This window comes from Suncus etruscus, chromosome 1 (assembly GCF_024139225.1).
Source record: "Suncus etruscus isolate mSunEtr1 chromosome 1, mSunEtr1.pri.cur, whole genome shotgun sequence".
NCBI lineage: Eukaryota > Metazoa > Chordata > Mammalia > Eulipotyphla > Soricidae > Suncus > Suncus etruscus.
The window spans coordinates 10,684,286-10,712,152 of record NC_064848.1 but is presented as its reverse complement, the minus strand read 5'-3'; the positions used below and the strand labels follow the sequence as shown (position 1 = coordinate 10,712,152).

General features: G+C 36.5%; 1 protein-coding gene and 2 non-coding genes across 3 annotated transcripts in view; 1 reads left to right on the top strand and 2 right to left on the bottom strand.

Annotated features, from left to right (window-relative positions):
• The window catches only part of THSD4 (thrombospondin type 1 domain containing 4), a 193,603-nt gene that overhangs the window by 50,867 nt on the left and 114,869 nt on the right, over positions 1 to 27,867 (bottom strand). The gene's annotated exons all lie outside the window — the stretch shown is intronic.
• Positions 7,173 to 7,234, bottom strand: LOC126030088 (U7 small nuclear RNA). Its single transcript, XR_007503072.1, has one exon. It is a non-coding gene; the product is annotated as a U7 small nuclear RNA (small nuclear RNA).
• Positions 11,773 to 11,879, top strand: LOC126026778 (U6 spliceosomal RNA). The gene has a single exon (XR_007502003.1). It is a non-coding gene; the product is annotated as a U6 spliceosomal RNA (small nuclear RNA).

Genomic DNA, 27,867 nt, shown 5'->3' with positions numbered 1-27,867 from the left:
GTGGCATTGAATGCACTCTGAGAGTGGTGGAATTGGCTCCAAAACATTGTATGTCTGAAACCCAACTCTGAAGAATTTTGTAAATCACAAGGGTTTCAGTAAAATATTGAAAATATTGAAAAAAAAAGAAAGATCATTATTTATGAGGATCTTATTGAGGTGTGCTTGGAAGAGCTTCAGAGCATGGTTCCCAGTACCTGCCTAAGAGACAATAGTCTGTGTAGCCAAAGAGGCTCAACAGGAAAATGGCCTCTTACAGAAGAAGCCAAGGAAACTGCATTCTGAAATGGCTGTCATGAGTAAAACATGTAAGTGAAAAGGACTAAAAATATATAAAACTAACTTATAGAGCAATTATTCCAAGATGTTAACATTTTGCCCTCCAAAAAATGTCTTAAAAATCACAGGCAGGTCAAAGTATTTTTAAAACTCCCCCAAGGGTATTAAGGAGGTCACCTTCATAGAAAAGAATTATTCTTTTTTAATTATAAAGGTTTTCATTTACCTCCCCCCATTATTTCTTCTAATAAGCTTCTCAACAAGGCTGGACATGATTATGAAAGGGAGAGAGCAGATTTTATAACTTGGGATAACATTTTTACACATTAGCATTTTACATTTTGGTTTTTATGAAACAAGTGCAATATTACTTGATATTAGGGCACAATCCAGAATATAATATCAGGATGACTTCATGTCATTGTGAGCATATTCCCATCTCTAGGGTGAAGTCTGGATTTTAATGATGGCTAATTCTACACAAACTCTTTAAACAGAAAGGAAAATGTTCTCTGTAACTTTTGGGAACTATTGGAAAATTAAGAGGAAAATTCTGGACGGGGCTTAAGACAAGCAGAATTAGAGAGACTTTCCATTAGTCAGTAAATCAAAATCACATGCTAAGAGCTTCAATGCATGCATTCTATTGGGAACTGTGGAATATTATGAAAAACGGGGAAAAACAAATTTGTCTTCAAATATTCTTTATTGCTGTTGTTTTTGTTGTTTGTACCACACCTGGAAATGCTCAGGGCTTACTGCTTTCTTTGAACTCAGGAATCACTTTTTTGCAATGCTTAGGAGTGCCAGAGGTGAAATTGGGATTGTCATATATAAGGCAAACACCTCACCTCTGTACTATAGCTCCAAGGAACCCCCCCCAAAGAACTTTTGCTATTAAAGGTAAGATAAATTATTGCACATATTATACATGAGAATATGTAAACAAAGCAAGCATTAACCATAGATTTAACTGAAGTGATAACTACAGTCTAAAAGAATTGTCTCAGGGGCTGGAGAGATAGCACAGTGGTAGGGATTTTGCCTTGCATGCATCAATTCAGGACGAATGGTGGTTCAAATCCTGACATCCTATATGGTCCCCCAAACTTGACAGGAACGATTTCTGAGCACAGAGCCAGAAATAAGCCCTGAATGCTGCTGGGTGTGATCCCAAAACAAAAAGAATAAGAAAAAAAAAGTTGTCCCATATCATAAAAAAAAGGCCCTGGGGTTTGATAACTAACATGTCTGGAGTCCGTAGTTGGTTTCATGACAGTATGCTTCAAGGGTAGAGACACCCTGTATCTCTTAGGCCAAGGGGATTTCCTTTCTAATTTCCCCAATGTTTACTGAGCCTATAAAAAAAACCCACAAAAAACTTGCCACATCTGCCCCCCCTTCTTCTTTCTTTTTCTTCTTTTAATTTTATTTATATTTGTAGTTGCTAGACAGGGGCTCCCATCTGCTTTTTTTTTTTTTTTTTTTTTTTTTACAGAGCCATAGAACATGAATCACCTTGTTCTGCCTCCTATTTCTGTGTCTTCCTACAAATTGAGAAAAAAAAAAGTTATTGGGACCCAGGGGTAGGTCTCAGGAGCACTGAGGAAAATAAAAAATGGTCAGACCTAAATACCCAAATCAAAGTCAATGACAATAGAATCAAGAGACCCAGACTTTAACAAGCTGAACACAAAAGGGACCTGATACACTATCAGCTCAGGGACTTAAGAGTGGAGGAAGTATGGGATGCGTGCTGGGAACTATAGTGAATGGAGGTCAACATTGGTGGTGGAAATGGCCCTAATTCATTATCATTATGTATCTTAAATACAACCATGTAATTCACATTGGTCTCAATAAAATTTATAAAATAAACTAAACTCTAATTTTACAAGCATAAAAAGAGTTGTGTCATAATAAAACATTATTCATTCAAAAGAATAAATAAATGAATAAAATAATGAGTGAAAGAATAGATGTAGTCTATAGGCTACAAGAATATTGAGTTGGGCCCGGAGAGATAGCACAGCGGCGTTTGCCTTGCAAGCAGCCGATCCAGGACCAAAGGTGGTTGGTTCGAATCCCGGTGTCCCGTGTCCCATATGGTCCCCCGTGCCTGCCAGGAGCTATTTCTGAGCAGACAGCCAGGAGTAACCCCTGAGCACCGCCGGGTGTGGCCCAAAAACCAAAAACCAAAAAAAAAAAAAAAAAAAAAAAAAAAGAATATTGAGTTTCTAACTGATGAGTGATAGAGTGAGTTACTGACTGAAGTGTGATACAGATGATTTCTGTATCATGCTGCTAAAATTTATATGGAATAATAAAATGCCTCAAATAACTAAGAGTTTTCTGGAAAAAAAGTGCTTTTCTTTCCTCTGTTAAGTAGTCAAGGTTGTGTGATATCTGGAGAAAGACAGACTCTCAGGTTAATATAATAGAATTAAGAGTACAGAGATAGACCCTCAAGGTATATGAACGGCTAATTTTTGACAAAGCTCTTAGGTGTAGTAGATCAAGGAAAGCATCTATAACAAATGTTAAAAGGTTGAAGAAAGAAAAAAATAGAAAAAGAAAATCAGATTCTTATCTCACACCATACATGAAAGTTAATTCAAACTGGATTAAAGACCTCTATTTTAGATCTGAATATATAAATTACATTGAGGAAATAGGTTAAACTCTTCATGATGTTGATTCCCATTGTTAGTAGTGAAAATAAATGAGATTATGTCAAATTAAGAAACTTCTGTATTGAAGAAAGAGCCCAGCCTACATACTGGAAGGGAATATTGGATCATTATTTAATCACAACAAAACAAAACACACAAACAATTCCATCTGCAAAAGGGTAATATTCAAGATACATAAAGCACTTGCATAACTTAACAACAAAAATAAAACCAATTCCATAAAAAATAGGTGGGGAGAGGAACCGGAGCAGCAGCGCAAGCTGTAAAGGAGTCTGCCTTGCCTTGGATGGACTGAAGTTCGATCCCCTGGCATTCCATGTGGTCCCCCAAGCGAGGAGCAATTTCTGAGTGCATAGCCAGGAGTAACCCCTGAGCGTCACTGGGTGTGGCCCCAAAACCAAAAATAAAAAGTGTGTGTGTAGGGGGGGAGAAGAGCTAAACAGACCCTTCCTCAAAGAAGACATACTAATAGTCAAAAGATAGATGAAAAGTTGCTTTTTGTTACTTACCTCCAGAGAAATTCACATCAAAACAACAATGAAATATCACTTCACCTTCATGATGGTGCATCTTAACTTCTGTATTATTTCTCCTGTCCAACAAAGACACTCCTATGTGAAAGAAGAGTTGCCACCTTTCCTCTTTGTTCTAAAGCCATCAGCTTTGATTCAGTTCATTGGCACATGGTCTAAATTTTACTGACTTTCCTCGTTCACCTGAACCGTGGATTCTGCACTGTAACTAATCTTTTGTTTGGTTCAGAATCAAAGAATAAGATCTTCAATTTCTTGAAAGATGAGTAAACAACTTAAGTTTCCAAATGCACATCCACCTGGTGCCAGATTGTCTTCATCTACTTCAGTCAAAAAACTACATATTACAATGGACTGAATGCAGCTGGTAAGAAAATCTAGTCTCGCTCATCTATGGGTTTTAAGAAAACATAAAAGTCATTTTTGCAACAATCCTCAGAGACAATGAGAGGAGGGCTGGAACTTCCAGCTCACTTCATGAAGCTCACAACAAAGAGTGGTGAGTGCAGTTATAGAAATAACTACACAGAGAACTACCATAATCATGTGAACGAATGAGGGAACTGGAAAGCCTGTCTAGAGTACAGGTGGGAGTGGGGTGGGATGGAGGGAGAGTTGAGGCATTGGTGGTGGGAATGTTGCACTGGTGAAGGGGGTGTTCTTTACATGACTGAAACCTAATCACAATCATATATGTAATCAAGATGTTTAAATAAAGAAAAAATTAAAAAAAGAAAATCTAGCTGTTTTATATTAGATAGATATGAATATATATTTACACAATTGTAAGATAATGCAACTCTTCTCTAAAATACTTTGGACAATGGCTCAAAATTAAATGATGAGCTTATTATTTGTTTAATAAACTTTTAAAATTCTACCTTGAAATGTGAAAACTATAGATATCAATAAATACTACTTATATGAAGGAAGTTTCCCTAGAATTTTCAACAAATTTATTCTTGTTTTCTTTTGAGGGTGGTCACACCAGGAAATGCTCAGGTTTTACTCCTTGCTCTGTACTCAGGTATCACTTCTGGTGGGAACCATATGGGGTGTTAGGAATTGAATCCAAGTTGGCTGGGTGCAGGACAAGGATCCTACTTTTTTTTTTTCAATAACATTTTTCAATAACATTTTAGAGCCTGTGCATGAGAGAAACTATTTTATTTTTTTTTTATAAAGTCTTTAAGCACCATAATTGTTTGTAGTTGGGTTTCAGTCATAAATAGAACACCGCCCCCTCCACCAGTGCAACATTCCCACCACCAATGCCCCTGACCTCCCTCCTCCCCAACCCCTGCTTGTATTCGAGATAGGCATTCTACTTCTCTCATTCATTAACTTTTTCATATTAGTTGTTAGTTTCATTTCATTTTATTTTATCTTATCTTTCTCTTTCTTTTTGCACACCAGCATGATTTGATTTCAGAACCGAGACTATTGTGTGGTGCTTGTCTTTATTGCTGTAATGCTCAATGGATATTTAATTTGATATTTCTTTCTGTATTGTTGTGGTGTTTCAATTACCTTTTTCATGTCCTCTCTCAAACTGAGGTTGAAAGCCTCTAGAAGGTCTCCGCCCATTTTCAAAGTATTTGACTACTTTTTTAATTTTTTAATTTTAATTTTTTTCTTATTTTGTACCCCATTCTATTGCTTTTCTTTCCTTCAAACAAAACCACATAACTCGATTTATCTAGCTCCGCCTCTTAAATAGAGGGGGAAACAAGGGAGGGTATCAGGACCAAACAGATATATGACCACTAATAGTAAGCTGGACAAAGAGGGGACCACCTACTCTAGCAGCCTGGGGGGTGATGGTGGGGTATATGGGTTGCAGAAAGGGAACTGGGATGCGGGGAGGAGAAATTTGGTGATGGGCATTCCCCCATTCAATGTTAATATGTACCTAAAATACTACTGTGAAAGATATGTCAGCCATTATGATCACAATAAAAATTTTTTAAAAAGTGCATGAGTCAAAGTACAGTTTAAATATGAATAAACACATGTTCTATAACCCCCAAAATATCTAACACAAATACTATTTCTTCCCTACAATACAGCCTTTAGAGAACAGTGGTTTTCACCTGAAAGACACTGGTGACAATGGAACTATGATGAAGAGGTGCTACTAGTAGCCAATGAGCAGAACCAGGGATCTGTTAAACATCCTGTAATCAGGATGAATCCCACAACAAAGCATCCAGCCTGAATGTCAACAGTGCCAGCTTAAGATCCCATGTTTCAGAGTTAACTCAGATAGTTAACGTAATTTAAATGTTAAAAGTGAATCCAATGTGTAAGTCTATACTATGGCATTTGAAATTCTCCAGGGAGAAGAAATATTAAAATTTTTATTTAATGAATTTAAGATTAATAAGAATATGTAATAGGCTAGTAGTCATAGAATATTTTTAAGTTATTCCAAAATAATTTTTCTCTGAAAGATAATAGAGCCAGATGCTTTTCATGAGTGAGTTTCCATTAAAATCTAAATGAATGGATAATTGTATAAATATTTCCAGAACACTTAAATATTTGGACACTAAATTGGAACTTCATGGAGAAAGCACAAAATGAAAGCAACAAGGTGTTTCCCTGATGAATATAGATTTCTATAATCCTAACTAAAATACCAGCAAGTGGAATTCAGCAAAACATTTATAAAAATCACTGAATGCAAAAATGATTTAATATGAGAAATTTTTAGGAACAATAATTTAAATAGATGCCAAAATGACATTTAAGAATGCATCTCAGTAAAAACATTTACAAAATTAGAAACAGACGTTCTTAATCTGGTAATAAGCACCAACCATACATTAATTTAAAATTAGTATTGTGCAACACATATATCTTTCTTGATAGCATGCATATTAAAGTCACAGATAGACTAAGAAAGTCTGCTACCACCTGATAAGTTGTTTTAGATGTTTTGGTAACATATGCATATATCATGAAAAAAATCTAGGAATATTGCTAGTGTAAGAGAAGGATGCAACATTGTCATTGATTCCTAATGGAATGAAAATATCCTTAAGAAAATTTAAAAATCAATTAAAATTTCTCCGAATTAATAAAAGTTCAATAGTTTCCAGATGTCTGTATGAAATCTATAGTGTTCCAAATATTGATGTAACAATTTTGAGTATAAAATATGAACAGGTTTCATTCTCCATCATCACAGCATAACAAAATATAACTAAATATCTTAAGACCAATCTTCACAAGAAATGTAAAAAATCGACATGGGAAATGTCACAACCTTACTTACTCACAGGTAGACTCTATTTGGATAGTGGAAATATATATCTAAAAGGTTGTGCATTTTTCTATGGCTAGTACATGCAAATTAACTTCTAGATCTTTTACTGTCTTGCCATCATGTCAATTCTAATTCAAGGGTGACTTCCTTTGAGCAACTTTCTCTACTTATCTAATGCAAATATTACCTTGTTCTGCTTTCCCTGAATTTGTTTCTGTATAGTATATATTGCCATCTGAAATTATACTTTTACTGCTTTTTCCCTCTGATCCCATCACTAGAATATAGGACTGTTTTTTCCTGTTCTGGTGAGACGTCTATTTTCTAGAAGATATGTAATGTCTACTGTTGAGCCTGGCATTTGGCACCAAGGCATGTTTTTTTTTTTTTTAGTAGGGGGGCCTTCCGGTGGAGACCAGAAGGCCTGCTGGACAAATTCTAAAAGAGCTGTAACACAACCAAGGCATGTTTACTGAGTAGGTTAACTATCATGACAATGTCAATGAGTGAGAAAAGTGAATGCCTGTCTCCAATACAAGCAGGGAGTAGTGGAGGAGGGAGAAGGAGGGCATTGGTGGTAGGAATGTTGCACTGGTAAAGGAGTGTTTTTTTTTTTTTTATGATTGAAGCCCAATTACAAACATGTTTGTAATTATCGTTCTTAAATAAGGATCTTATTAAAAAAAGTTAGAGCCTTTAATCGGAGGAAAGCAGCAGGCATCTTAAAAACAGAAAGACAACCAAGTGAAAATACCAATTGTATTTTTCCTTGAATGCCACAAAGCACTTCCCAAGCTCACCTAAAATAAAAAATGCTAGTTTTTAGTTTAACTTATCTAAAATATTAAAAATGAAAGAGAGGCTTGCTGCACAAAGTATTAAAACACATTTAAAAACTATTACAGCTAAAGTATGCTTCAGAGATTATTTGGCAAATAAACGGAACAGAGACTAGAAAGATGAATAAGATCTAGGATAGAGATAAGCACATAATATGTGTCAGTATAATATTAAATAAGTGTTAGAAATAATATTAGAAATTAGATTGAAGAAATTAGCAAAAAATTAGGTTGGAAATTTGGCTAAATTCGTGGGGAAAATTTCTATTCTCATTCTGTGTTCTGCTCTAAGTTCAATGTTAAAAATGTTAATACTCCTCTCTACCTACAAACTAAGATACAAAGGAGTATAAACTATATTATTATACTTACATGACTTTTTAAAAATAGGCAAAACTAATATGTAGTGGTTCCACTTGGAGAGAGAGTTACTGGCTGTGAGAAACTGATGAAGGGGCTCTGGAATGCTAATAAAGTTCTATATCTTGATGTGAGTCCTGGCTAGGGGTGGTGCCTCACTTTGTGAAAATTCATCAGAGTTGCACAATTTGAACTAAGACCATTACTTCTGTATTTATAATTGCTACTGCGGCAAGTGAGTATATATTCTATCAGTCAGCAAGTGGTAGGCCAGTGTGTTGTTCTGGCTAGTGACAAGATTTTCAGCACTCAAATGAGCATTTCTTTTTATTATAATGGGCTTGAAAAAGCAAGGATAAAATTCTGTGATGAAAATATTAAGGATTTAAATTAATTAAGATGGTCCATAGGATTGTGGGTTAGAACAGGTTTCACCCATTCCAGGAGATATCTGTGTCCCAGAGGACTCAGAAGAGCTACTAGTTTGAGTACAGGTTGAACAGTATTATGTGCTGGGGCCTTTGACTCACCCATTCACAACAGAAATGGCATTGATCTTTGGGTCGCTGAGATTTTAAAGATTGAATGCATCACAGAATAGAAAGACAGTTTTGTGCAAAACATAGGATGTCTAAAAATACAAATTTTCTATTTTTGTCCTCCCTAAAATACAAGTGTTGATCAATTTCTAAGTATCAGATGTTATCACTTGATAATACTTCAAGCAAATGATCCGGGGACACCACTTAGTCCAGATACAAAACAAATTTTTTTTAATTTTTAAAAAAAATTTCAAACACTTTTGATCTAGTTCACTTGGTTTATAAAGCAAGTTCTGTCACATTTAAATTTCACTATTGTTTTGCTGTGGCTAGATAAAAAGACCTTTTTGCTTTTCAAAAAAAATGTATTCATTGTCTAATGTTTTAAAGCACAAATATGTGGATCTAAAGCATGTAATCCCAGACTAGTTTGCAAAATATTAGTAAAAAATAGTGCAAAAAAAACAGCTGGCACTTGGTATTTTGTGCTAGACACTGTACTCAGTGCTTTCCTACAAGACAGGGCCTTATTTAATATTCTCATGAGACAATTTTACACTCTGATCTAATATTGCAAACTCCCCTTACACTTAAAAAATGATACATGGGGGGTGAGAAACTGATGAAAGTCAAGATATTTGAAGCTCTAACTCTTAATTAAGATAAGGCGGGGGGTGGGGGGGCTCCAAAAAGCAGAAATAACTATGGAAAGGTAAAAGGTAGGTGATTGCATAAGGCATTGTTGCTTAAAAATTCATAAAGTTATTCTGAAATTGCTGTTTTACTCAAGTGTCATTTCTCTTTCATAAAGTCAACCATATTTACTAAATGTGACTTAAACTTTAGAGATCTCATCTTGAGATTTAACTTGTATTAACTCCCTAGTGTGGTAGTACAATGATCTAACACATGGCCAAGAGCCAGATTTTGACTCACAGAGGGAAGGTTTAGATACTTATCCAAACAGATTAGAGAATGGATGGATTTAGGACCGTTTTAGCCACATTGGACTCATAGATAGTGAGTTCTGAGTCTTTCTCTCTAATCCAGGTAGGAGAACTGGGAGCCATTAATAGTCCCTTGGAAGATGCTGTCTGGAGGTACAGTCATCCAGAGCATGCTGGGAGAGAAAGCTATCCTCAAAAGGGCAGGACTGTCAGATCATTTCTTTAAAACCCAAGACCCAGTCTCCACAGTTCAGCAGCTGTTTCTTGCATTTGAGCAAAGCATCTATGTCAAGGTAGAAAAGCAGGTGTGGTGCTTTTGATATATCAAAGACAGAGAGAAACAAATGAAAGTAAAAAAGCCAAGTCACAGCTTGATTAGTCAAAAGGCAAATTCAAGTACAAACAAAGTCAACAAAACAAGTCAAATCCAAACAAAGTCTTACATTTATAAGCAACAAGGCACTAACTTAAAAAGAAGGAAATGTGGGGAACAATGAGCAAAAGGGGCTGCAGCCAAGTCGATTGCACTTCTTTCCAGAGTATCTAAAAGCTTTTCAAGGACTAGTGACTGTAAAAGTGAAAAGCAAGACCATGCAAACAGATATAAAGACATCAGAGCCTTCCTAAATCAAAGAGAAACAAGCTTTCAGACACCAGGTGGAAAAAAATATATATGTATACATATTTAGTGCAAAATTAAGATGGAGATTAAAACAAACAACAGCACTTTCTCAAATCACAAAAAGGTGCACCATGCACCATCTCTGTGACAGGCAGGCAATATTAGTTTTGAAAGGATGTGGTTTTGAAAAGTCATTATAAAAACTTGCTGTTAAAGAAAAGGTAAGACCTGAATTCAAATAAAACACCAAATGAATCATAGAGAAAACTATTTCTAAAAAGAAGATTTTTTTTTTTTGGTTTTTGGGTCACACCCGTTGGCCCTCAGAGGTTACTTCTGGCTCTGTGCTCAGAAGTCGATCCTGGCAGGCTCGAGGACCATATGGGATGCAGGGAATTGAACCAGAGTCCGTCCAAGATTGGCCTCGTGAAAGGCAAACATCCTACTGCTGTGCTATCGCTTTGGCTCTAAAATGAAGAATTTTATAAGAGCTAAAAGATGTATAAAATATACTAGTTGTCTTCATGAGTTGTTAATATAATCTGAAAAAGCAGAGAGTCTGTAAATAATGGAATCTACATAAATATACATATGATACAGTGAGTCAAATCACACCAACATGGCTAATCTTGTAATTTGGCCATCCAGAGAATTTGCAAACTAAGTATTGAATGATCAATCACCTTCTTTTAAAAAAGTTTTTTATTTAGTCACTATGAGATACAGAGTTAAGAATTTATTGATATTTGAGTTTCAGTCATACAATGTTTTAACACCCATCCTTTTACCAGAGTTCATTTCCCTTCACCAGTGTGTTTCCCCTCTCCTGCTTTGCCTCTATGGCAGATACATTTCTTGTCTCTCTGTCTATGTCTCTTTATCTATCTCTCTCTTTCTCATCTCTTTTTTTACTTTTAGGCACCATGATCACCTTCACCTTTTCTTATAAATTAGCAGTTCTGAGGAATAATCTGCCATAGCCAGGGGAGCATTTTGGAGTATTTGAGATCTGACTGTTTCTTGGGTCACCACTATCTGTGACAGATAATACCAGAGGGATTCCAAGCCCATCTCAGAATTCAGAACATCCAATCCTGATGTCTAAGAGCAGACCACTGGAATATATCAGAACACCTGCTTAAACGTTCTTTTAGAAAGCTGTTTGCGAGAAGATGGAGAAATTGAACCCTTTTGCACTGCAGATGGGATATAAAATGAGTCAGTTACTTGGGAAGACAATTTGGAAGTTCGGCAAAAAGTCAAACATAGAATTCCCATATGACGTGGTAATTCTACCCACAGTATGTGCAAGAAGGAATTGAAAGTAGACTCACACAGATACCTATGCGGCAACATTTTTCATAATAAACCCAAAGTAGGAAAGAATCCAACTGTCCCCTGACAAATAAATGGATAAATAAAATGTAGTCTACACCTAAGAAACAATAAAATGTTGATACACAATACAACATGGAAAATCCTGGGAAACAATATACTATGTAAAATAATCCAGATACAAAAAGGCAAATATTACATGACTCTATTTATATGAGGTACCCAAATTAACAGATTTATGAAGCAGGGGATAGAATATAGGTTAGTAGGGGTTAGTGATAAAAAGGGAAATGAGGAATGATTGCTCATTGTGTACATATTTTTTATAATGATTAAAAGTTCTAGAAATGGATGCTCGCTTCAGCAGCACATATACTAAAATTGGAACGATACAGAGAAGATTTTCATGGCCCCTGCGCAAGTATGACACACAAATTCATGAAGCGTTCCATATTTTTAAGCATTGTTTAACTAGAAAAAAAGAGAAAAGAGGTTCTAGAAATGGATGGTAGTAATACTTGCAAGGTATGAATGTATTAACACCTGGTGATTTTATACATACAAATAATTGAATTAGGGTCAAGGGATGTAGGTGATTAGCAGAGCACTTGCCTTGCATATATAAAAACTCTGGAATTGATAACTGGAACTGAATAAAACTCACAAAAAACAAAAGTGATAATATGTATATATTTACTACACTTTAAAAAGAAGAAAAAAACACACTATTCCTTCTTTTTCTAAAACGTTCTACACTTTCTTATGACTTGGTTCCAGAGTAACTTGATAGAGGGAGGTCATGAAAATCTAGTAAAAATAGATATATAATTAAACAACCTAGTTCAAGGATGCAAAAGGTGATCAGGACTTTAATTGAATTTGAGATAATTTAATTATCTCAAAGAGGTAGCTATGAGATAGAATGAGCGGAATTAGAAATTATTCACTAAGGGTGGGGAAAGGCAGAAGCAGAGATTCTACCCAACTTCTCACTTTGCAAATAGCCAGACTGTACCTAAACTTGAGTATTAGGATTACCACCAACCTCTTTTTTTGTTTTTTGTGCCACACCTGGAGCTCCTCTTGGCTATTTATTTATTTTGGTTTTGGGGCCATACTCGGTGACACTCAGGAGTTACTCCTGGCTATATGCTCAGAAATCGCTCCTGGCTTCGGGGACCACATGGATATGCCAGGGGATCAAACAGTGGTCTGTCCTAGCTTAGCCTGTGCAAGGCAAACACCCTACCGCTTGTGCGCCACTACTCTGGCCCTGTCCTTTGGCTCTTTATTTAGAGAACCATATGGGATAATGGGGTTCAAACCCATGTTGACCTCATGCAAGTGAAGTGCTCTACACACTGTATTATCTCTCCAGTTCCTTATTCACAAACTCTTCAACTTGGTACATCCTTCCATGATGCTGTGCTCAGTTTAACAATGAACACAGATGTTGAAATTAACTTTCCATTATGTGAACACTGTGAGATCTATAAGAAGGAGGAGACCCAAGATACCAACAGTTGGGAGTAACACAGTTCAAGAATCATGAACATCATCTTCTAGAAAAGATGTTCAAACATAAGTTTGTTGACCCTTGTCCATGAGCTACACAGTACTTGTGTGGCCCTTGGAGCACTAGATCTGTTTTTTTCTTACTCAGCACCATTGCTGATATGGAAGGCAGTTGGGAAAAAGAACAGCTAAGGTGCATTAGTATTGTGTCTTCTGGAGTACACAGCCTACCTGGGGGTGGGGGCAAGGGGAACAAGGACACATGAAAAGATAAATTACAAAAATATGGCCAATGCAAAGTTGGTGGTAGTATTAAAATCCATTGGGTACCCAATGAAAAAATCTAATTCTTTTGGCTTTTCCTGTTTTCAATTATCCCACTCTATATTAAGACAAAAGGAAGGATTCTAAATGTTAGACAGGCAGGTTATAGAAATGGTGTTAGGCAAAAACTTCTATAATTTAGGGGGTTGAAGCAACAAACTGAATAAAATATTAAATAAACTGAAGAAGGATGGCATGGGAATCTAAGAATTCAAAGTGAACTTATAAACACACACTTACTGCATAAAGTAAGCAGTAAGTTTATTTCTAAATAAACTTAATAATAATTTAATATTATTGTAGAGACAATATTCTGAACTAGGTGATCCATAGAACTTTGGTACCAGAGGGAAATGTTGTCATTAATTCACAACTTAGACCAGAGATTCATTGGACCTACTGACACCTCGGGGAAGCTGTTCTATAGATTGCAGGAAGTCTAACATCTTCAATATTAGCTGCTTCTCTTCATTCTACCTACCAGATGCCAATAGCAACCCCTTCTTGCCCAAGTTATATCAAAGATGCCTTTAGATATCATCAAGTCTACAGGATGGGGAATAGTCCTCAGTTGAGAACCAAAGATATAGATAAACTATCTAATACCTCACAAAGGACTTAAGAATCAGACCAATTAAATTTCAGGTATTGCAGATAACCAAGCACTGACATATTGCAAATGTTCCTCAAATATCATGTGTCTTATAATTCAATGTAAGGGTAAGACCCACTGACCTTGGTATATGAGGGAACAGGTATTGAGTACATCTAAGATTCTAGACATTTTACATACATTATTTCATTTAAATATTTTTAACATCTCTTTTCTAACATCTCTTTTCCTATTCACCTATGAAGAAATGAACCTCATAAAGATCTGCCTATGAAATTTGCTTAAGGCAGGTTATGGTCATATTTTGGGGACTTACCTGCCTCAAGCTATTTCCTTTGGTCCTTCTAAAAACACATGCCCCTGGTTACCTGGTTCTGCAGGTTTCCAGGCAGATTGCTATGAAGACAGGAATTACAGTATCTGCTTGAAGTCTGATCTCCACAGCCAGCTCTTTACCCACTTCACTGTTTTGCTCTTCTTCAAGACTTTTGAGAGAAAATCTTTGCTTTTAAAGAACCTGCTGGGAGTGTACATAGTGGGACATATAGCTGGGCATAGATGCAGATGATGGGTCAGATGTTTGGGAAGTTTGTCAGTGAAATCTGATTGAAATGACAATGTTTATAGACAGACATCTCAACCAACTACAACCCCTCCCCCTAAGAGCATCATACCCTATAGTAGCATTAGTAGCACTAAGATTCTACAGTAGCATTCACTTCAATTATAGCCTACTTAGTCTCCATTTGTTATCTGGATTCTCAGATTACTGTACCATACTATCTCTTCAGCTCCAGTAATCTTAACTGGGAACAAAGTTTCCGCTTCCCAGGCCAGCACCCTAAGCCTGCATGAGGACTTAGGAAATTATATCAGAGATGTAATTCTATCAATAGAAAATAAAAATTACATTGGGCTGGGATGATGAGTTAAGGTATTCTTATTGCAACACTATGTAAACCACTTGAAAAAGATTTTAAAGCACCAGTTGAGGGATGTGTTCCCCCCAGAAAAAAGAATTTAGTCCTGTATTAAGTTCCTCCCAGGTTTGGGATTTCTTTTCCTTTTCTTCTAATTTACAAAACAAACAAACAAACAAACAAACAAAACAAAACAACAAAAAAGTTCTATTTATAAAAGGAAGAAAGAATCCTAAAAAAAAGTGACTGAGAAAAGCAACAAGTCCCATAAGGAAACCCTTGTAAAATAATCAGCAGATTTCAAAGCAGAAGTCTTACAGGCCAGAGAGAGTGGCATAAAATATACAAAGTGTTAAATGAGAAAGATCTTCAACCAGTACTTTATTCAGTTATCCTGTCATTTAGAATTCAGAATTAAGAAAATGAAAAAAAAAAATAGGGGCCAGAGTGATTGCACAGAGGGTAGGGCCTTTGCCTTGCACACTGCCGACCTGGGTTCTATTCCTAGCATCCCATATAGCCCCTGAGCCTATCAGAAATGATTTCTGAACACTAATGCCTGAGGGCTACAGAGTGTGGTCCAACAGTTCTCCTTCCCCAAAAACAGGAGAGAAAAAAAAATAACTTTACAGACAGCAATAGTTAAAGGAATTACTCTCTAATAAACTGGCTTTGCAACAAATAATTAAAGGCACTTTCTTGGGGCTTGAGCAATAGCCCTACAATGGTAAGGTGCTTGCCTTGCATGCGGCTGACCTGGGTTGGATCCCTAGCATCTTATATGGTCCCCAGAGCTTTCCAGAGAAATTTCTGAGCATAGAGCCAAGAATAACCACTGAGGGCTGCTGGGTGTGGCCCCCAAACAAAACAGAACAAAAAAAGGCACTATTCTAAAACTAAAAACAAAAATCACTTACAAGCAGCAAGACAACAAAGACACAAAACATGTAGGGTCGGCAGAAGAAAGGAAAATAATAACAATGTGGAATGTTAGGATAAATTTAAGATTAAGTTGTGTTCTCCAGGGGTTTTGGGAAACAAAGTGTGAACATCCTACGGTGGTACCTCGGTGCTGACTCACACCATACTCAGCTTGTATCATGAAATGCATCATGAAATTGCATCATGAAAATGTCCGGATAAAACTCTTTTTTTTTTGCACTAAGGTTACCGTGGTCTTTTCTGATTGTTTAGAACTGGAGTGGTAAAATGCACTGTCATTTACATGCCTTGCCTTTTCTTTCTTTCTTTTTTTTTATTTATATTCCTAGATTATGTCTTCTTTTAGGATCTGAACTGCATGACCAGCCAGACCACCGAAGCAACAACCGTGACCTACAGATTTTTTTACTACAGGGCCTAAGCATCAAACACCTTCAAGCAAACTAACATGCCCTTGCTCTTTTACCCTCTCTTCTCATTACTTCATATTTTTGTTGTTGTTGTTTAATTGTTGTTTGTTTTGTTCTGTTTTGTTTTCTCTTTTATCTCTCTTGTCTCCCTCTTCTTCCACCTTCTTCTCATTACCATCAATTCAATCCATGTCAAATAAAAACCACACGGTTACCTCCTCTATAGGAAAGGAAAGAAAGCTGATATATAGGGTGCTGCGGACAATACTGCAAAGGGTAAACACCTATATAGATAGACCTCACTAACACAATGGTTAGTACTTGAGACAGGAAACCTATATATATATATCCAAAAGTTGATCTATTAGTTTACTTTCCTTACAAGTACTATACCTACCTATCTTTCTGTACTCAGTGTATCTCTTGCCCTCCCCACCTCTCTACATTAATATATACCTAAGCTAACTTCTATATGTTTATATGGGGGCAGGAGCACACAGAGGTAGGAATCCTCCTTAAGAGACAAACCTAAACCACAAACAACCCATACCTATACCCTATATAACTCCTCCCATGTACTATCCCCTCTTCCCCCTCAGAAACCTGACTATCCCTTCACCCCTTAATCCAATCCCCGATATCCCCACCATGTTATAACTTTTCACTCTCAGTTCTTAACCCATTAGGTTTCAAGACCAACCTTCTACACCAACGAACTAGTACCCCAGTACCCAAGTGAAGAGAGACCCACTCAAACTCACACCTCGTTCCCAGCAAGAAAATATAACCAACACCCCGACTGACTCATGCAGTGTGGCCCTCCTAATCACCTCTCCCTATTGTGGACTGTGGCTTAATACCGGATTAGCTCCAAAAGGATTCCCATTGCAAGAACTCTACTCAAGACCTCCCTGCCGAGCCCACACCTCACGAAGAAATCTCAAAAGACAATGGGGAAGCCTATACTATCATCATAAGTATAGACTTATATAACACTACCTCTTACACTGTTTCTCCCCAAATGTAATCTCCTGTATCACTTTCTCCAATTTCTTTGTGTTTTTTTTCCCCCTCTTGCTCTTTTTTTATTTATTTGTTTTGTTTTAGTTTTTGGTTTTTGAATTGATTTGTTTTTTTCTTCTTTTGGGTCATATCTGGCGGCGCTCGGAGGGTGCTCCTGGCTCTGTGCTCAGAGATTGCCCCTGGTGGGCATGGGGGACCATGTAGGATGCCAGGATGTGAGCCACCGTCCTTCTGTAGGAAGGACAGACGCCTTGCCTCCATGCTATCCCTCCAGGCCCCACTTTATTCCTTTAATTATATCTTTTATTTAATCTTTTTTTTCTTTTAAGAAACTCTATTTTCTTTAGATATGTCTGAGCATATATATTTTTAGTTTTTGTCATGGGTCTGTTTTCTTCTCTCTCCACTCCCAAATCCACCAGCAATATAATGTAGTACCACTTCTTCCTGCAAAGGCATATTAAAAATAGGGGAACTGTTATGTGTAAAAACAAGCTCTTATCTACTAGGGATGAGAACTTACACTTTTTTTTTACAACACAGGAACATCTCTACCCTGAATGTATGTCATGTGGAACCAACCTAGTCTCCAGGGAAATAGGCACCGACCGTCCAGCCTTGACTCCTGGATCCCAGACATAGAAACGACAGAGTTCTCCACAACAGCTTCAGGAACCAAATCCACTCCAGGGCATTCATAATGCTGCTCTGATGTCAACACACACCAGTTCTAAATTGATAACCTGACAACGAGGAAATGGGAACAACTAGATCTAAGAGCAAGTTATCCTTCCTCACCAGCCAACAATAAGACAAAATCAGAAGACATGTCACCCTTTGATCTGTGAAAAAACCAAGATTGCTATATACAGATGACTGGTTGTTACAACCAGGACTAGACAGTATGCATCCCGGGACAAACAACAACAACAACAACAACAAAAAGCTCTAACCTAGCTTTTGGTCTATAATTTGTTCAACAAACAAGATCTCCAATTCCAGAGGTCTGACTGAGACAACCGCAAGTGAACGGGTCGTCCAGAAACACAATGAAAGACTATCCCAGGCTCCATTCTAGGAGCAACATAATGACCAAGAACATCAACTACAGAAGATGAATTAAAACGACACTGAAGAAGCAGAACTGCTAGCACCACAAAGAAAGCCTTCATCATAAGCTCCATTCCTTGAGCTGCACAGTCACCAAGATCTCTAGATACAGAGGTCTCATTTTACCATCCATGATGAAGCAGTTTTCCATACACCACAAAAGAACCAAGGGGAGAGTAAATGATCAGGCAAGGAGTCTATAGTTAATCCCATGACAGTATACTTCAGGGATGGAGAAACCCTGTATCTCCTAGGCTAAGGGAATTTCCTCTATAATATTCCCAATAGTTACTGTGCCTATGCAGGGGGAAAAAGAAAAAAAAAAAAGGAAAAAAAAGCACAAAACAATCATTTTCCACATATATATTTATTTATTTATTTATTTATTTATTTATTTTTACGTCCTTATTATGGTGTAGATATTGAAGTTGATATCTCCCTTTTATTTTATATTATTTTATCTTATCTCTCTTTCTTTTTGCATTCCGGCATGATTTGATTTCAGAACCGAGACTATTGTGTGGTGCTTCTCTTTATTGCTGTAGGGCTCACTGGATATTTAATTTGACATTTATTTTTGTATTGTTATGGTATTTCAATTACCTTTTTCATGTCCTCTCTCAAACTGAGGTTGATAGCCACTAGAAGGACCCCACCCATTTTCAGCATATTTTATTTTTTTTTTAATTTTTTTCTTATTTTTTACCCCATCTATTGCTTTTCTTTCCCTAAAAGAAGAAGAAAAGAAGAAAAAAAGAAAAGAAGAAAAATTAAAAAAAAGTTGTGTTCTCTATTGAATATAAATTACAAACACAGATTTTTATGTAATGTTTATGATAACTTCAAGACAAAAATACATAGAAGAAAGAAAATGGAATGCAAGCACAATCCAAAAGATGGCTATCAATGTACAAGGGATTAAAAAAAAGAACAAAAGAACAAAATACAGAGAAAACCTAAAAAACATGCACAAATATAATCAAGCAGTAATAAATATTTAAATACCAACAATTTCTCTAAATATCAGATGGCCTGAAATCACCAATTAAAAGCATATGCGTGAATTTAAAAACAAATCCCAATTTTCTGCTTTCTACAGGAGACCCATTTGTACTTCAAAGATAGGTTCAAAAATGAAAAATAATTCAGTAAGCATATGGTACCTATTAGAGATAGAATAACTATATTTTCATCATTCAAAATACATTTCCAAGTGGGTGCTGGAAGGTGATAGTGGTATGCATGATGCCCCTTCAGTAACAATATTGCAAGTCCAGTGTCTAAAAGGAAAAACAGTAATAGAGAAATAGATGGACAGAGAGAGGTAGAAAGAGAGTGAGAGAGACAGAGAGAGAACAAAAATGTCTGCAAGCAGGGGAGAGGACAGAGGGGAGGATGGATGAGAAACTGGGGAAATTGGTGGTGGGAAATGTGCACTGGTGAAGGGTTTTGTACATTGTACGATGAAACTTAATCATGAATAACTTTGTAATTGTATTTTATGGTGCTTCAGTTAAATTTTATTAATGAAAAATACATTTCCAATTAAAAATTAAAGAAAGAAGGTGAATATTATACAATGATAAAGGATCAACTAGTCAAGTTAATAGAACACTAATTAACATGTATATGCTAAGCAGAGGAACATCAAGTATATGAAGTGACTCTTAATAATCTTAGAGAAGACACTGACAACTACCCAATATTATTAGAGGCCTTCAACCCTCTGCTTTAAAGGACATAAACAACAGTATTAGAATACGAAGTAGATAACATGGTATTAGACATTTACAATTAGTTCCATTTGCCAATCATAAAAATATGCTTAGTAAATAATGGTCAATAGATAGGTCTGAATAGACATTTCTCCAATGAAGACATATAGAAAGCCAATAGGAACATGAGAAAACATTCTTATCACTGATTATTAGTGATGTAAAAACCACAATGAGGTACAATATCACAATTGTGAGAATAACCTATTTCATAATAACCAGAGACAAAAAGTATTGGTGAAGGTGTGGAGAAAGTATTGGTGAAGGTGTGGTGAAGGTGTGCACTGTTGAAGGAAATTTAAATTATTGTAGCTTTCTATGTAAAATAATATAAAGGTGTCTCAAAAAATTAAAAATGGAACTACCATATGATTTAATAATCCCTTTCCACTAGTCTATAGAAAACAAAAATTCAAAGCACTCCTATGTTTATTGAGGTAGATTTTACAATATCCCATGTATGGAAACAACTTAAATACTCATAAGTAGATGACCTGATAAAGAAGATTATATACATAAGAGGCTGCTATTCACTATGACAAATACAAATTCACTATTTATAATAACACTGATAGAATTTCAGGGACTGATGCTAAGTAAAATAAATTAGGCAAAAGAAACAGACTATACTTGTATTACTGTGTAGTATATAAAGAAACAAAGGAACAGATAAAACCAAAAAAACTGTATTCTGATCACAGAACTAAAGTTATCAGAGTTGGGGGGGGGGCAAAGGGCAGAGGGGATCCAATGGTGGTGGAGGAGGGTTTTCCTGGTGAGGATGTGATGTAATATACATTTGAAGAGGTGTGAATCTGCACTTTTAAAAATATGCAATGATGTAAACCAATATTACCTCAATATAAAAATAGTAAAGAGTTAAGTGTGCTTAGAAAGGTAGTGAACAAGCCAGAAATCTGTGTTAATGTAATTACAGAATGTCTGAAAGCCTATCCTGTACTCTCCCAACTATCCTTCCTTAACAATGTTAAATTGTTTTATTTCCAACTCTGCAGAAAATAATCAAAATTAAAGATAATATGAATGATAGTCATTGGAAATGGCTTCTGATCACCTCCTGATATTCTACTCTATTTTAAAACAAGACAGTGCGTTCTAGTAACTAAGTTTTCTCTTAGGATCAAACCTCATCATGTCTCTCAAGCTTCTTCATCCCATCTCAGATAACTTCCTTAACCATTTTAAGAAGAAATCATGATTCCAACAACAACAAGATGAAAAGACAAGAAAAACATTTCCATTTGAACAGGCAAATTCCTGGAGGCTCTGGCAATGGAGTAGAAAACTATGCTCTATTTAACCATTACCAGGAATTCTAGGGTTTTATTAAACAGTCAATAAATACTAGAGCTTGGGAATAAAGTAGGGGCACATATGTTATACTCACTATTTTGATAAACACTCTATGTTTACTATTCTATCCTCTTGTACTTCTCTAAGTGACACTGGTTGGTGCTTGGTCACTGTACAACCCTGGCCCATGCACACTTCTAGAAAACCTGTCTAACAAGAGATTGGCAGAAACCTGGATTCCTTTTGATCATTAATTAGGAAAGGCCTGCTGAGGACACAGATGTAGGGATAGTTCATGTGAGTTTTTCAAATAAAAACCATAGATTGTGTGTCTTATAAACAAACATTCTTGTGAAACATTCTCCATCATAGTTCTAGAAGTCAGAAAGTACATGATAAAGGTGTTTTCCGATATGGTGTCTTATAAGAATCTAATGAATGTTCTACATGTTTCACTTGGTCCCTGGATCAGGGATCTCTCTTAGACTACTTGTTTAAGGATCTGCTTTCAATGATAAGGGAGTATATAGCCTTGTCACCTCTCTACGGTCTCATTCCTAACATCATATTCCTGAGGGTTATATGTTAGATATAATATAAAAAGTCTATGTAAATATACAGATGAATACAAAATGTATAAGAAGACCCAAGAAGATCTAGGAAATAATAAATTATTTGGGCATAGAATTGAAGAGGATGGGGCCGGAGAGATAGCATGGAGGTAAGGCATTTGCCTTTCATTCAGGAGGTCATCAGTTCAAATTCCGGTGTCCCATATGGTACCCCGTGCCTGTCAGGAGCAATTTCTGAGCCTGGAGCTAGGAATAACCCCTGAGCACTGCCGGGTGTGACCCAAAAACCACACACACACACACACACACACACACACACAAACAAAAAAAAAAAAGAAAGAAAGAATTGAAGAGGAGGCCAACAAAATAAGAAAACAATATAGAATTATAATAGTAAAAGCAATATGGAATTGAAGGAGGAAGAGACAGATATGAACATATTAATGGATCTGAAAGTGAGAATCCAAAAGTCTACATACTTTTTAATTTAATACATAGTCAAGGCAGCATTTTAAATTATTGGAGAAATTCTGTACAATTTGTTGAAACAATTATCAAGTTTTTAAGAAAAGAATCATTCTCTCTCACCTTACATATTGATTAATTATAAATGATTAAATGCTTCATATAAAATATGATTATCAAAATATTAGGAGAAAATATTATAGAAGAATTAATTTTTTTGGCCACACCTGGTGACACTTAGAGACTACTCCTTGCTATGTGTTCAGAAATTGCTCCTGTATTGGGGAACCATATGGGATGCAATGGAAAGACTGCCCAACAACTCTGCATACACTTAGAACTTTCAATGTTATTTTTTCCCTACATGTTGTACTTAGGGCTTACTAGCTGGATCTAAGCTCAGTGATCACTCCTGGCAATCCCCAGGAGTGATGCTGAAGATTGAACTGGGATTGGACATGTAAAGCAAGCATCCTGCCCATTGTAATATTACTCCAGCCCCACACTCAGAACTTTTAACAGGTCAAATTCTGTAGGGAGAGGACATGATATATTCATCAGTCACAAGCTGCTCCTTTCTCTAATTCCAGAGTGGAAACAGAGGATTTGGAGCATGAGAACTCTCTGCCATGCCTAACTCCCTTATTTTTGGGACACACCCATTGACACTCAGGGGTTACTCCTGGCTATGCGCTCAGAAATCGCTCCTGACTTGGAGGACCATATGGGACGCCAGGGGATCGAATCACAGTCCATCCTTGGCAAGCACTTGCAAGGCAGATGCCTTACCTCTAGCGCCACTGCTCCGCCCCTCCCCCCAGCTCCCTCATTTTTGAGGTGACATTGATGCCAGAATTCTAGATGTGTATGCAGGGTACCTGTTAATATACACGATTATTTTTTTACATTTCCCTATTTTTCACTCCTTTCTCCCTTCCAGCATGGAGGCTGGCACTAACTTATGACTTATGACTTATGACTTATGACCTTGTGATTTTCTCTGCTCTAAAAGTGAATGTTTGCCAACTGCGTTCTACTTCCTTTAGTGTCACTCTGATACAATCCTGGGAGGATGACAGGATGTATTCCGTATGCCACCTTGAGTTTCTTGTACTTTTTCTTTTGGGGGCTCAATGAGGCTAAAATGAGGGCAATGTTGGGCCATGACTTGGGAAGCTCAGGGTTTGTTCTGACTCTGAGTTCAGAAGTGACCCATAGTAGTGCTTGAGAAGCCAGATGCAGTATCAGAGATTGAATGGAGGTCAGATTCATACAAGGCAAGTACTTTCTTCTGATATACTACCTTTCTGGCCTTCAGTCTGGCCTCTTGAATAAAAAAGGCCTAAAGTATTATTTGTAATATTAGAAAATTGGAGATAATCTAAATGACCTCCTACAGGGAACTACTTAGTTAAATTCTGTTATAATAACTTCATGTAAAACCAATAAATTAATTATACATGTATTGATATGAAAAATTTAGAAAACACATTCTTTTTTTTTTTTTGGTTACACCCGGCTGCGCTCAGGGGTTACTCCTGGCTCGGCTCTATACTCAGAGATCACTTCTAGCAGGCTTGGGGGACCATATGGGATGCCAAGATTCAAATCACTATCCTTCTTCATGCAAGGCAAACACTCTGCCTCCATGCTATCTTTCCAGCCCAGAAAACACATTCTTATTTGTCCTTCCACAAAGAATCACAATATACATGCTGAATGCTAGTGGTTATTTATCTCAGTCTTTGCACTTTATGATAGTGGGCCAATGGGAAGAAGAGATAGTATAAGTTAGAGATAGTTAAGTCTACATGTTTTTTATGGTTTGATCTCTGGCACTACATGGTCAACTATGCACCTGGGTACAGAACTTAGCACCCAGGCACAGAGACAGGAGTAACTGCTGAGCATTGCCAATTGGCCTAAACCCCCAAACCAGAAAAAGGCAGCAGATCAAGCATTGGGCTGACATGAAGAAGGAATTTTATCTCTTTGCTCTATGTAGTTCAAAATCTTGGCAATGCATATAAACATGGGATTGTAATATAAATGTAAGATATCATATTTAAATATTCTTTAAAACTTTTTCAGATACAAAGTTCCACAAGGAATGAAAAATGACAAATTATGGATAACTTATAACTTCTTGCTACAAACTTTTAAGAAAACATGCTTAAAAGTAAGGTGTTTCCAGTTTATTTTAAATATTGTACAGACTTTTAAAAATATGTCTTCCAAGTCTAAGGCTTTATGACCATATAAAATGTTGGCATATAGAATATGTCCTTTAGCATTAATTTTTCTTGTATGCTTTTATGTCTGAATTGTTGACTATTATTTAATGACATTAGTATGCTGAGCAGGCTATAGTATGGCAAACTTTGTGATTTCAGCTAAAATAATTTCATAATATCTTATATTAAAGAAGAGTCAAATAATAACACACCAACATCTTAAATAAAATTAGACTTACTCTTTTATTTCCAAAAAGCAAGATTCAGAATAACTCACACACAAAAGAGACTGCTTAGCCTGCCACAAATCAAGGATTTAAAAGTCTTATGCAGTAAATAGAAAAATTCGAAGAATCTATAAGCCATCAATCAGTCTATATTTTGGAGAATGTAAAAAAATTCATACAAACACAGAAAAATGTTGCTTGGTTCTGCAGTTTCATTGATCTTGAACTTACAGTAAAGTGCATAAAAATCATATATTCTGAAATCATGGAGCTATCTATCCAATGCCATAGTTTCTCCAGCATTGTTTGGGGAAACAATAAAAAAGACAATAAGCGTCAGTAAACGCTAAGCTGAATTTCCTCCCAAGCTTTAACAGGCCAGAACTCAGGCCCTATCAGAAACTGGAAGCTATCAGGCATTATTCTTGACGTCCAAGCTAAATGAAGTGTAAATTCAGTCCAGTTGACTTTTCTATCACTAGTTACATGGGAGCAAAGATTTTTCTTTGCTCTTTTTTTTTGCCTCTTTCTTCCATGTAGCTTTTCTTTTTGAAATGACATCCTTTGTATTCCAAATCAGTTATTGCAATTTTTATGACTCTAACTTTTATTATTTAAAATACCAGAAGGTCAGACATGTAAATAATACTGAAGACTGTGTATGTAAGTACTGAAGTACTATTCTTTTTGTTTATTGATTGATTGTTTGATTGGTGTTTGGGCCACACCTGGCAATGCTCAAGGGTTACTCCTGGCTCTATGCTCAGAAATCACTCTTGGAAAGCTCGAGGGACCATACAGGATGCCAGGAATTGAATTGGGTTTGTCCCGAGTCGGCTGCATGCAAGGCAAATGCTTTACCTCTGTGCTATCTCTCTGGCTCCAGAAAGTATTATTCTTATAGCATGATTACTGTTATTAACTGAGTGACTAAGATAAGTTATTTAAATCCTGAGGGCTCTAAAAAATAATCCTGTCTAAATAACAGAATTAAACTGTCTGAGAGTTAGACAGAATTTAACTTTCAAAATGACAGAATTAAACCATATTTTCTAGTGTGAATAAAACAAATAGATTTTAATACTTATTTATTTGTTTTGGGGTTGCTTCCCAGCAATGCTTGGGAGACATTGGATGACCCTTGATCCTGGCAATATTTAAGAGAATTGTGTGGTACCATAGGGCAAACTTGGGGGTCTCATATATGCTAGGCAAGCACTCAAGTGGTTGCAGGACTTAGGAAGTTAAACTTGATCATTGGCATCAGCTTCCTACTGACCCTGGAAGCCCTGAATACTTTCATTCTACTCTGCCACATCTTTTTCTTTTTGTTTTGGATGGGGGAGAAAAATATTTTACTGCATAACAAAATAAATCCTAACAAATTCTCTCAAAAAGGAAGGACAAATGTTAATGACTTTAATGCCAGAACTTTGCAGGACCCTGAATATTGTTACTTTTTTGACGTTCATAAGTACTTAGAAAGTCATGATTCTTATTCCTTTATTCCAAATGGTAGCACTGGGTTCTGAGATAAGTTTTCATTTTAGACATTTAGTGAATATTATCCCAGATTGTCTCTTTATATCTTCTTTGGTTAACTCCTGAAAAATGCTTCCTGAATATGATTAATGCTAGCTGGGGAAAATTTGCTAAAAACAACACTTTGTATAAAGTGGCATTATTTTCTAGTGCAGTTGAATGCAATCAAACTTTAAATAATTCCAGGGAGAACATTTTCCATTCTGGGAGGCAGGATGTTTCTGGAGATGCAATCTCTTAATATACTCCCCCCTCCCAATAATAAAAGAGCAAAAGACTAAGTTCGCTACTAAAAATAACAAACCACTAACTGGGAAACTAGGCTTAGTGCCATTTTAGATAGTTCCTAGATTTTCCAACAAAAATGAAACAGCTTTCCGTTTTAATTAACTTGTTCTCGCAGTTCCATCTGTCATCCCTTCCTCTTCCTGCCAAGAAAAAAAGAGTGAAGCTAATTTTGGCCTCACTTCACTTTGAAGAGAGTTTGCACATTACAGGTGATCCTGAGCTATGAAATTTGCAAAAGTCACAAACTTTTAACTTCTGTGGCTGTTGACTATTGTATTGCTATAGTTTACACTAGAACTCAGGTTCTGAGAACTGTTCATGAGTACTATCTCTTGGTAGGAACCAGGCTTGCAGATAAAACTGCCTGGGTTTAAATCCTAACTCTATCGCTTCTGGGCTGCAATAAATTGGCAAAATTCACAATTTCCTTATATCTGTATTTTTACCTGCAAAAAGGAACTGGGAAGAGCTTTAGTTTCTTAGGGATGTTGAAAGGGCTTAATGATTTAATATATTAAAAAAAAAAGTGGTTCCTTAATTTGTTTACCAATTATGTACATGAATTAGCAAAAATTGGTCTCTGACTGATTTGCTTTGAATAAAATATAATCCATTCAGAAACTCATTTTCAAAATTGCAAGGAAATAAAGGTAAATGAAAATGTCCTTTGATAGGAAAATAGGTTAAAAGTGGCCCCTAGGGCCCGGAGAGATAGCACAGTGGCGTTTGCCTTGCAAACAGCCGATCCAGGACCAAAAGTGGTTGGTTCGAATCCGGTGTCCCATATGGTCCCCCGTGCCTGCCAGGAGCTATTTCTGAGCAGACAGCCAGGAGTAACCCCTGAGCAACACCGGGTGTGGCCCAAAAACCAAAAAAAAAAAAAAAAGAAAAAAAGTGGCCCCTAAATGGGCAGGAGTGATAGCACAGCTGATTGTGTGCCTGTCTGCATTTGGTCCTGAGTTCCATGAGGCATCCTGTATGGTCCCCTGAGCCTGCCAGGAATCATTTCTGAGCACAGAGCCAGGTACTGATAGATGTGACCCAAGAAGTAAAAAAAAAAAAAAAAAAAAATGACTGGATCAGTGATGCAGTGTTAAGGTATTTGCCTTGCAAGCAGCTGACACTGGACTGACCTGGTTCAATCCCCAGCATCCCATATGGTCCCCCAAGCC